The sequence below is a fragment of the Euprymna scolopes genome, chromosome 45 (genome assembly GCF_053919585.1).
Source record: "Euprymna scolopes isolate OS-2025 chromosome 45, ASM5391958v1, whole genome shotgun sequence".
Lineage (NCBI taxonomy): Eukaryota > Metazoa > Mollusca > Cephalopoda > Sepiida > Sepiolidae > Euprymna > Euprymna scolopes.
Window position 1 is genome coordinate 57,291,164 of NC_136526.1, and position 12,712 is coordinate 57,303,875.

At 28.4% G+C, this 12,712-nt stretch overlaps 1 protein-coding gene across 2 annotated transcripts in view; it reads right to left on the reverse strand.

Annotated features, from left to right (window-relative positions):
- Positions 1-10,297, reverse strand: part of LOC145269722 (uncharacterized) — a 45,803-nt gene extending 35,506 nt beyond the window's left edge. Inside the window, exon 1 of one of the 2 annotated variants that reach the window (XM_080125444.1) lies at positions 10,054-10,297. The gene's annotated coding sequence lies outside the window, so the exon portion shown is untranslated. Of the gene's footprint in view, positions 1-9,820 lie in introns of both variants that reach the window. The other variant, XM_080125443.1, reaches the window with a different exon arrangement.
- Between the last annotated feature and the right edge of the window lie 2,415 nt (positions 10,298-12,712).

Below are 12,712 nucleotides of genomic sequence, written 5' to 3' on the forward strand. Positions count from 1 at the left end.
ACGCACATTCTAAAAAAAAAAAGCCTATAAAGTTCATATTAATGAATTTGATATAACTCGAAAATTTAATTTTTTACACGAACATTCAAAAAACAACCAAAAAAAACCTATAAAGTTCATATTAATGAATTTGATATACCTCGAAAATTTAATTTTTTACACGCACATTCTAAAAAAAAGCCTATAAAGTTCATATTAATGAATTTGATATAACTCGAAAATTAAATTTTTTACACGCACATTCTAAAAAAAAAAAGCCTATAAAGTTCATATTAATGAATTCGATATAACTCGAAAATTAAATTTTTTACACGCACATTCTAAAAAAAAAAGCCTATAAAGTTCATATTAATGAATTCGATATAACTCGAAAATTTAATTTTTTACACGCACATTCTAAAAAAAAAAGCCTATAAAGTTCATATTAATGAATTTGATATAACTCGAAAATTAAATTTTTTACACGCACATTCTAAAAAAAAAAGCCTATAAAGTTCATATTAATGAATTCGATATAACTCGAAAATTTAATTTTTTACACGCACATTTTAAAAAAAAAGCCTATAAAGTTCATATTAATGAATTCGATATAACTCGAAAATTTAATTTTTTACACGCACATTCTAAAAAAAAAAGCCTATAAAGTTCATATTAATGAATTCGATATAACTCGAAAATTAAATTTTTTACACGCACATTCTAAAAAAAAAGCCTATAAAGTTCATATTAATGAATTCGATATAACTCGAAAATTTAATTTTTTACACGCACATTCTAAAAAAAAAAGCCTATAAAGTTCATATTAATGAATTTGATATAACTCGAAAATTAAATTTTTTTCACGCACATTCTAAAAAAAAAAGCCTATAAAGTTCATATTAATGAATTCGATATAACTCGAAAATTAAATTTTTTACACGCACATTCTAAAAAAAAGCCTATAAAGTTCATATTAATGAATTTGATATAACTCGAAAATTTAATTTTTTACACGCACATTCTAAAAAAAGCCTATAAAGTTCATATTAATGAATTTGATATAACTCGAAAATTTAATTTTTTACACGCACATTCTAAAAAAAAGCCTATAAAGTTCATATTAATGAATTTGATATAACTCGAAAATTTAATTTTTTACACGCACATTCTAAAAAAAGCCTATAAAGTTCATATTAATGAATTTGATATAACTCGAAAATTTAATTTTTTACACGCACATTCTAAAAAAAAGCCTATAAAGTTCATATTAATGAATTTGATATAACTCGAAAATTTAATTTTTTACACGCACATTCTAAAAAAAGCCTATAAAGTTCATATTAATGAATTCGATATAACTCGAAAATTTAATTTTTTTCACGCACATTCTAAAAAAAAAAAGCCTATAAAGTTCATATTAATGAATTTGATATAACTCGAAAATTTAATTTTTTACACGAACATTCAAAAAACAACCAAAAAAAACCTATAAAGTTCATATTAATGAATTTGATATACCTCGAAAATTTAATTTTTTACACGCACATTCTAAAAAAAAGCCTATAAAGTTCATATTAATGAATTTGATATAACTCGAAAATTAAATTTTTTACACGCACATTCTAAAAAAAAAAAGCCTATAAAGTTCATATTAATGAATTCGATATAACTCGAAAATTAAATTTTTTACACGCACATTCTAAAAAAAAAAGCCTATAAAGTTCATATTAATGAATTCGATATAACTCGAAAATTTAATTTTTTTCACGCACATTCTAAAAAAAAAAGCCTATAAAGTTCATATTAATGAATTTGATATAACTCGAAAATTAAATTTTTTTCACGCACATTCTAAAAAAAAGCCTATAAAGTTCATATTAATGAATTTGATATAACTCGAAAATTAAATTTTTTACACGCACATTCTAAAAAAAAAAGCCTATAAAGTTCATATTAATGAATTTGATATAACTCGAAAATTAAATTTTTTACACGCACATTCTAAAAAAAAAAGCCTATAAAGTTCATATTAATGAATTTGATATAACTCGAAAATTAAATTTTTTACACGCACATTCTAAAAAAAAAGCCTATAAAGTTCATATTAATGAATTTGATATAACTCGAAAATTAAATTTTTTTCACGCACATTCTAAAAAAAAAAGCCTATAAAGTTCATATTAATGAATTCGATATAACTCGAAAATTTAATTTTTTACACGCACATTCTAAAAAAAAGCCTATAAAGTTCATATTAATGAATTCGATATAACTCGAAAATTTAATTTTTTTCACGCACATTCTAAAAAAAAGCCTATAAAGTTCATATTAATGAATTCGATATAACTCGAAAATTAAATTTTTTACACGCACATTCTAAAAAAAAAAGCCTATAAAGTTCATATTAATGAATTTGATATAACTCGAAAATTTAATTTTTTACACGCACATTCTAAAAAAAGCCTATAAAGTTCATATTAATGAATTCGATATAACTCGAAAATTTAATTTTTTACACGCACATTCTAAAAAAAGCCTATAAAGTTCATATTAATGAATTTGATATAACTCGAAAATTTAATTTTTTACACGCACATTCTAAAAAAAGCCTATAAAGTTCATATTAATGAATTTGATATAACTCGAAAATTTAATTTTTTACACGCACATTCTAAAAAAAAGCCTATAAAGTTCATATTAATGAATTTGATATAACTCGAAAATTAAATTTTTTACACGCACATTCTAAAAAAAAAAGCCTATAAAGTTCATATTAATGAATTCGATATAACTCGAAAATTAAATTTTTTACACGCACATTCTAAAAAAAAAAGCCTATAAAGTTCATATTAATGAATTCGATATAACTCGAAAATTTAATTTTTTTCACGCACATTCTAAAAAAAAAAGCCTATAAAGTTCATATTAATGAATTTGATATAACTCGAAAATTTAATTTTTTTCACGCACATTCTAAAAAAAAGCCTATAAAGTTCATATTAATGAATTTGATATAACTCGAAAATTAAATTTTTTACACGCACATTCTAAAAAAAAAAGCCTATAAAGTTCATATTAATGAATTCGATATAACTCGAAAATTAAATTTTTTACACGCACATTCTAAAAAAAAAAGCCTATAAAGTTCATATTAATGAATTTGATATAACTCGAAAATTAAATTTTTTACACGCACATTCTAAAAAAAAAAGCCTATAAAGTTCATATTAATGAATTTGATATAACTCGAAAATTAAATTTTTTACACGCACATTCTAAAAAAAAAAGCCTATAAAGTTCATATTAATGAATTTGATATAACTCGAAAATTAAATTTTTTACACGCACATTCTAAAAAAAAAAGCCTATAAAGTTCATATTAATGAATTTGATATAACTCGAAAATTAAATTTTTTTCACGCACATTCTAAAAAAAAAAGCCTATAAAGTTCATATTAATGAATTCGATATAACTCGAAAATTTAATTTTTTACACGCACATTCTAAAAAAAAGCCTATAAAGTTCATATTAATGAATTCGATATAACTCGAAAATTTAATTTTTTTCACGCACATTCTAAAAAAAAGCCTATAAAGTTCATATTAATGAATTCGATATAACTCGAAAATTAAATTTTTTACACGCACATTCTAAAAAAAAAAGCCTATAAAGTTCATATTAATGAATTTGATATAACTCGAAAATTAAATTTTTTTCACGCACATTCTAAAAAAAAAAGCCTATAAAGTTCATATTAATGAATTCGATATAACTCGAAAATTAAATTTTTTACACGCACATTCTAAAAAAAAAAGCCTATAAAGTTCATATTAATGAATTTGATATAACTCGAAAATTAAATTTTTTTCACGCACATTCTAAAAAAAAAAGCCTATAAAGTTCATATTAATGAATTCGATATAACTCGAAAATTAAATTTTTTACACGCACATTCTAAAAAAAAAAGCCTATAAAGTTCATATTAATGAATTTGATATAACTCGAAAATTAAATTTTTTTCACGCACATTCTAAAAAAAAAAGCCTATAAAGTTCATATTAATGAATTCGATATAACTCGAAAATTTAATTTTTTACACGCACATTCTAAAAAAAAGCCTATAAAGTTCATATTAATGAATTCGATATAACTCGAAAATTTAATTTTTTTCACGCACATTCTAAAAAAAAAGCCTATTAAGTTCATATTAATGAATTCGATATAACTCGAAAATTAAATTTTTTACACGCACATTCTAAAAAAAAAAGCCTATAAAGTTCATATTAATGAATTTGATATAACTCGAAAATTAAATTTTTTTCACGCACATTCTAAAAAAAAAAGCCTATAAAGTTCATATTAATGAATTCGATATAACTCGAAAATTTAATTTTTTACACGCACATTCTAAAAAAAAAAGCCTATAAAGTTCATATTAATGAATTTGATATAACTCGAAAATTAAATTTTTTTCACGCACATTCTAAAAAAAAAAGCCTATAAAGCTCATATTAATGAATTCGATATAACTCGAAAATTAAATTTTTTACACGCACATTCTAAAAAAAAGCCTATAAAGTTCATATTAATGAATTTGATATAACTCGAAAATTTAATTTTTTACACGCACATTCTAAAAAAAGCCTATAAAGTTCATATTAATGAATTTGATATAACTCGAAAATTTAATTTTTTACACGCACATTCTAAAAAAAGCCTATAAAGTTCATATTAATGAATTTGATATAACTCGAAAATTTAATTTTTTACACGCACATTCTAAAAAAAGCCTATAAAGTTCATATTAATGAATTTGATATAACTCGAAAATTTAATTTTTTACACGCACATTCTAAAAAAAAGCCTATAAAGTTCATATTAATGAATTTGATATAACTCGAAAATTAAATTTTTTACACGCACATTCTAAAAAAAAAAGCCTTTAAAGTTCATATTAATGAATTCGATATAACTCGAAAATTAAATTTTTTACACGCACATTCTAAAAAAAAAAGCCTATAAAGTTCATATTAATGAATTCGATATAACTCGAAAATTAAATTTTTTACACGCACATTCTAAAAAAAAAAGCCTATAAAGTTCATATTAATGAATTTGATATAACTCGAAAATTTAATTTTTTACACGCACATTCTAAAAAAAGCCTATAAAGTTCATATTAATGAATTCGATATAACTCGAAAATTTAATTTTTTTCACGCACATTCTAAAAAAAAAAGCCTATAAAGTTCATATTAATGAATTCGATATAACTCGAAAATTAAATTTTTTTCACGCACATTCTAAAAAAAAAAAGCCTATAAAGTTCATATTAATGAATTTGATATAACTCGAAAATTTAATTTTTTACACGAACATTCAAAAAACAACCAAAAAAAACCTATAAAGTTCATATTAATGAATTTGATATAACTCGAAAATTAAATTTTTTACACGCACATTCTAAAAAAAAAAAGCCTATAAAGTTCATATTAATGAATTCGATATAACTCGAAAATTAAATTTTTTACACGCACATTCTAAAAAAAAAAGCCTATAAAGTTCATATTAATGAATTTGATATAACTCGAAAATTAAATTTTTTACACGCACATTCTAAAAAAAAAAGCCTATAAAGTTCATATTAATGAATTTGATATAACTCGAAAATTTAATTTTTTTCACGCACATTCTAAAAAAAAAAGCCTATAAAGTTCATATTAATGAATTTGATATAACTCGAAAATTTAATTTTTTTCACGCACATTCTAAAAAAAAGCCTATAAAGTTCATATTAATGAATTTGATATAACTCGAAAATTAAATTTTTTACACGCACATTCTAAAAAAAAAAGCCTATAAAGTTCATATTAATGAATTCGATATAACTCGAAAATTAAATTTTTTACACGCACATTCTAAAAAAAAAAGCCTATAAAGTTCATATTAATGAATTTGATATAACTCGAAAATTTAATTTTTTACACGCACATTCTAAAAAAAGCCTATAAAGTTCATATTAATGAATTCGATATAACTCGAAAATTTAATTTTTTTCACGCACATTCTAAAAAAAAAGCCTATAAAGTTCATATTAATGAATTCGATATAACTCGAAAATTAAATTTTTTTCACGCACATTCTAAAAAAAAAAAGCCTATAAAGTTCATATTAATGAATTTGATATAACTCGAAAATTTAATTTTTTACACGAACATTCAAAAAACAACCAAAAAAAACCTATAAAGTTCATATTAATGAATTCAATATAGCTCAAAGAAAAATTAATTTTTTACACGGACATTCTAAAAAAAAAAAAAAAAAAGCCTATAAAGTTCATATTAATGAATTCAATATAACTCGAAGAAAAATTAATTTTTTACACGGACATTCTAAAAAAAAAGCCTATAGCCTATTGACTTTCTGACATTTTGGGCTTTCCATATTTTGATGAATTTGGTTTTGGTTTGTGCAAAGGTAGACTCTCTCGCTTTGGGGGGGCTAATTAAGCTATTTTTTGTACAAACAAGGTTGTTTTTTTTTAAATTCAATATCTTAGGACTTTACTAATTATTTTTGAAAAAGACCTAGAAAACTAATATTTATATTTCAACAATTTTTTACAATGAATCTAGCTTCAAAATTTAGCTGAATTTATCAGCTTCCAAATGTCGCCGTGAAAACACTTTTCATTAAAAAATTTTTTTTCACATGTACAAATATTTCTTCCTTTTGGAAATAAACTTTAGTCTTTAATCTTTCAAATACAATGAAAAATTAGTTGGAAACCTACGAAAAAGAAAATATGATAAACTAGTTTTCAAAACTTTGTCCTCATATCTTTATTCCACCATTTTTGCACGTACTTATTTCTTTACTTTTAATTGCTATCATAACTGACAATCAGAATAAACTACAAAATATTGGCACTTACAGCAGCATTTAAAATTAAAGAAAATATTGAAACGTCTCTATAATGTACGTAGCAGTCTGGAAACAAAGATGAAAAATTAAAAACAATCACGTAATTTGATCGTATTTTTTGGCGCTTCTACAGAATTGGAACGAGATTTTCGGAAATCGTAAAACTGAATTTCAAAGGAAAAAAAAGGTATCTATATTAGGCACCGCTAAAACTGGGGGGGGGGGCAGTTCAGTACTTTTTGACGGACCGTCTTTTTGAAAATCTACCAAAAATCAGGTAATTATCCGATCAATATGAAATTTTCAGCGATTATTAAGAGAAGAATGAACTTTATAACAGTGTACTTATTTTTCATAAACGATATTTATATATATATTTTTTTTTTGCTTACAACCCCCCCCCCTTGTTTTGAGGAGGTACAAATATGCTTAAAATAATCATCTGAAACTGAACACAACATATTGTGTTGTTGTAAGGGACAGAATTATAGATTAAAAAAAAAAAAATTGCTTGCATACGTTATTTTGATGTCTGAATATCAGAACTTCGATTGTGTTTAATTATCCCGCTTTTGAGTTTTGAAGTGTGAAATTTGGTGAATATGTTAAGTAAAATAATTAAGCAAAACAAAAAAATTTTTTTTTTTAATATTTATACAAAAAAAGCCATTTTAAAATCTTTAATAAATAAATTCTCAATTTTTTTTAGCGAGCCGAATAATGCATGACCATTATTAAACAGGGCATGCTTTGAAGAATCGATACAAAAAAAAAAAAAATTCGATAAATATTGTGCCCTTTGTGTTAAAAATAGCATAATTTTTTCGATCCCGTTTGAAAACGTTTGCCGCCTTTCGACTATGGTGGACCAAACGCGCTGAAATAATTTTTTTTTATTCTGCTTTAAATTGCCCCCCCCCATTTTGGGGAGCCTGGCCCCCACACACATACACATTGAAAACCAAACTCGTACAAATGGTCACCCATCTGGTACTGGCCAGCCTCAACTTAATAATACATTGAAATTTTCGTCACTGAAAAATAAGTTTTTTTTTGCCTGTTTGGTCTTTCATAGTTTGCTTTTTATAAATGCAAACATAAACAGTGTCGATCTAGACTCTAGATGGACGCGAAGTAACTGGTTGCCTATATGAATAAGTGGAATTATTTGAAATCTAGATACTTATATAATATTTTTGCATATTCTCTTAGAAAATCATCCTAAATCTTAGTTAGACAACAAATAAATAAATTAATTATTTCAAAAACCTTTTTTTTTTTAATATTTATGTACGTTTTTTGTGCAAGACAAAAAACGCCAATTGTTAACTTTTGGGGAAAATTTAACATTTAAAATTTAATTAAAAATAGAAAAAGTTTTACATTATTCTGTTTTCTATATGATAAAATTCAGGGTTTTATCTTTCTGGAAAAAAAAGTTACTCAGAAATAATGGATTTTAATAAATGTAATTTCGTTTTAAAAAACAACTTGATTTTTGCGGCCATTTTTGGCGGTGCCTACGCTTATATGAAAATGATCGTAAAACACAGGTGAGTTCAAAAGGGAGGTAATTTTCCGTTCGAATTCAACAAAGATGGCGCCAATTCTTCATATGCTAACACTATTAAAGTTGTTTTTGTTTTTTTAAATAATTCAGTAATACTCAGGTAATTTCGACTGCATAGTAGTTAACATTGTAATTTATTAGAATTGACAAAAAAAAAAATCAGTTAAAACCATTGTTTTTTGTCTGCGACTACAAAATCTCGTCCTAATAATGTAGAAGCACCATTTTATATATATATATATATATATATATATATATATATATATATATATATATATATATGTTACAATAAGTTAACTAAGGTAATCAAAATGGTAAACTTAAAATATATTATAAATATTAAAGAGTTAATATTTACAAATAAAATAAACTCAGCCAGATGTAAAAAGCTCAATAAAACCGAAAAGGAAATAGAGCTTATAATATGAATAAATGATTAATAAAACATGTTAAAAGACATCTTGAAAAAGAGTTAAAAACATATTTAATTTTAAAAAAGGAAGCACAAGATAAGTGGATAGTCCTTAATCCGCGGAGTTTCGAAGAAATACTCTTATCCACTTATGTTGTGCTTCCTTTTTTAAAATTAAATATGTTTTTAACTCTTTTTCAAGATGTCTTTTAACATGTTTTATTAATCATTTATTCATATATATATATATATATATATATATATATATATATATATATACATACAGGGTGGGTCAAAATAAGGGTTCTATCTTTAAATATAATCATATATATATATATATATATATATATATATAGGACCCTAATTTTGGCCCACCCTGTATATATATATATATATATATATATATATATATATATATATATATATATATATATAGATAGATAGATAGATAGATAGATAGATATAATTCAAGAAAATCACATTTTACTCTGTTTCGATGACGGTGAAAAACAAGCCAGTGGACAAGGACAGACAACCTTAATGTAAGTTGAAACTATCAAAATAACTGATTATCTCCCCTAGAAAAAAATTGGTCTCATCTATAACTTATCGGAAAAAACGACAAATTCGTTTTTGGTAAATAAAAAATAAAAAAAAACTACTTGATCAATTTTTGTGATTTTTGGAATGTGAAATCTTCATTCCGTGACAAGTAGGTAAAAAATTAAAAAGTTTTTCTTCATTTTTGTTTATCGCTTGTATGTGTTAACTATTCTGTACATTTACACAAACATTAAATCGGCCCAGCCCAGCAGCAGCAGCAGCAATGTTCCAGCAATTACATTTGGATAAAGCGTTGAAATGTAACAATAACAGAGATTAAAATTAAATGCAACTGAGACGCAATGTTGGCCAAATAAAAATCAATACTTACTTTTTATAATCAGATATTTTGAATTATTTGTTAGTTTTAAAGTGAGAAACGATGGTTGGATATGAAACGAAATGCTGTAGCGAGTTAAAATTCAAGATGGCGACTGAAAAGCAGGTTCGCAGAAAATTGAAGACGAGCAAAGTTACTTAATAACGGCGTGAATAAATTGCGAGAAAAAAAAAAAATTAAAAATATGTTTTTCTTTTTTTTTTGTTGAGGGGGGGGATATTTACCTGGTCTCACCTTAACATTTTCTTTTAAAATGAAAGCTTGTTGGGGTTTTCGGTCATGCTGCAAACGAATATCGCATTTGAATTTTCCGCAAATGAGTAGTTTTCCGGATATTAAGCAGTGTAATTTCTTAAATTATTGCTGGTGGCCATCTTGGTATGCGCGAACGCGCAGCATGTGTATGCAAAAGCCACCTGAGAAACTAGACGCAAACACGCACATACCGAAACGGGCACCGGCAATAACATAAGAAATGACATTGTTATGTCCCTTGGATCGGTGGGAGTTGTCCCCCTTTGTTCACTGTTTATAATGTAAACTCTCGGACGTAAACGGGAATAAACGAGACTTTGTCAGTCGCCCATGTTGGTCTGAACGGTCACATATCCTTGTCCTATTATTATTAATAGAAACCTGACATAACATGGTGTCAGAACAAGGGATTTACTAACAAATGTGAGCAAAATACGGGGAAAGAGTTGTACTAAATATCGAGCCTAAGAGCCGTTAAAAAAAAAAAAAGAAGAAATACGTGAAGTTCCATAATAACCCCCCAGTATGAATAGCCACGTGAGTCCACCAGAGCCCTTTCCATTCGACCAACCCGAGTCATGGGAAAAATGGATACGACGGTTCAACCGTTACCGGACAGTGTCCAGCCTTGACGAAAAACCAAATGCTTGTCAAGTGGACACCCTAATATATTGTATCGGTGATAAAGCCGAAGACATTTTTGCCACATTCAAACTTGCACCTGAGGAAGCCCAGAACTTCAATATAGTGGTAGCAAAGTTCAATGACCATTTCAAGGGTGATAAGAACGTAATTTATGAACGGGCCAGATTCAACCGAAGGTGTCAAGAGGAAGGTGAGTCCATTGATTCATTCATCACTAACCTCCACACACTAGCTAAAAACTGCAATTTTCGAGACCTGCACGAGGAATTAATTCGTGATTGAATTGTAGTTGGGTGCACAGATCCTAAGCTATCACTAAGTCTGCAAATGATTCCGGACCTCACCTTGGATGGGGCCATCAGACGTGCACGACAGAGTGAAACAATAAAATCACAACAGCATCTCCTGCGGTCCCCAGAACATATTGTTGGTGAAGATCCAGCTGACAATAATATTGCAGTCCACTACGTTAGTGACAACCGAATTCGCAGACAAGGTCAGGGTAAGCACATGACAAGACCCGGGCGAGAACTGCACTACGAAAATCGACAAAAAAATGAGCGCACACAACAGTATAGACCAGAGGCTGAGTGCCAGCGCTGTGATAACAAAACCCAACACCAGAGACGCATGTGTCCTGCCATCTCAGCCACCTGCCACAATTGTGGTAGGGTTGGCCACTATGCTCAGTGCTGCCGCACACAAAGGCTGCATGAAATTAAACCTAGCTCAGATGACTGTGAAAGCGATCAGAATGCGTACCTTGGTGTTCTGACGATATTAGAGATCAGCATAAGTAAGCCTTGGCGAACCAATATCGCCATCAATGGAGTGCCACTGAAATTCAAGCTGGACTCTGCGGCGGATGTGACCGCGATTCCAGAGCATATATATAAGTTATGGAGAGACCTACCAGACCTCTCAGATACCCACAAAATTCTTCATGGTCCAAGACGTATTCCACTCAAAGTGACTGGAGTGATCACTGCAGCTGTCTCGCATGAAGATCTTTCAGCAGAACAGGGGATATTTATTATCCCCAATCTCGAGGAGCCACTGTTAGGAAGGCCAGCCATCAAAGCACTTAAGCTCGTAACTGTCCACCCAAACTTACATACCATCAGCAGCCAGAAACGCCCATTCGACCCAAAAATAGAAATGCCAGACTTATTCACAGGCCTAGGCACATTTGGAGAAGAATGTACCATACTCTTACACCCAGATGCGAGTCCATACTCAGTACCCACACCACGACGCGTACCACTACCCTTGATGGAGAAAACACGGGCTGAGCTCCAGAGAATAGAGAAACTGGGGGTCATAAGCAAGGTTGACACATCCACCGAATGGTGTTCCCCCATGGTTGTAGTACCAAAAGCAAATGGAACGATTAGGATATGCGTAGATCTCACAAATCTCAATAAGTGCGTAAAACGTGAACTCCACATGCTCCCCACGGTCGACCACCTTTTGGCTCAGTTAGGGGAAGTAAAAATCATGAGCAAGTTGGATGCCAACAGCGGGTATTGGCAGATTCCACTTTCATCAGAATCTCGTTCACTGACGACCTTCATAACTCCATTCGGACGATACCAATTCAACCGCCTCCCATTTGGTATTTCATCAGCGAGTGAGATCTACCAGAGACGCATGTCACAAGTACTAGAGACCGAAATTGGAGCTATATGCATGCAAGATGATGTTTTAGTATATGGAAAAAACCAACAAGAACATGATGCCCGGCTGAAGAGCACACTGAAAAAAATTCAGGCTGCTGGTATTACGCTCAATTCGGGAAAATGCGAAATATCCAAGTCGTCAGTAAAATTTCTTGGACATATACTCAGTGCTGACGGCCTGCGACCTGATCCGGAAAGGCTCACTGGTATCTCGAAATTCCAAACACCAACGAACATGACAGAAACCCGCCGGTTTTTAGGGATGGTGAATCAATTAGGAAAATTCATTCCAAACCTAGCAGAC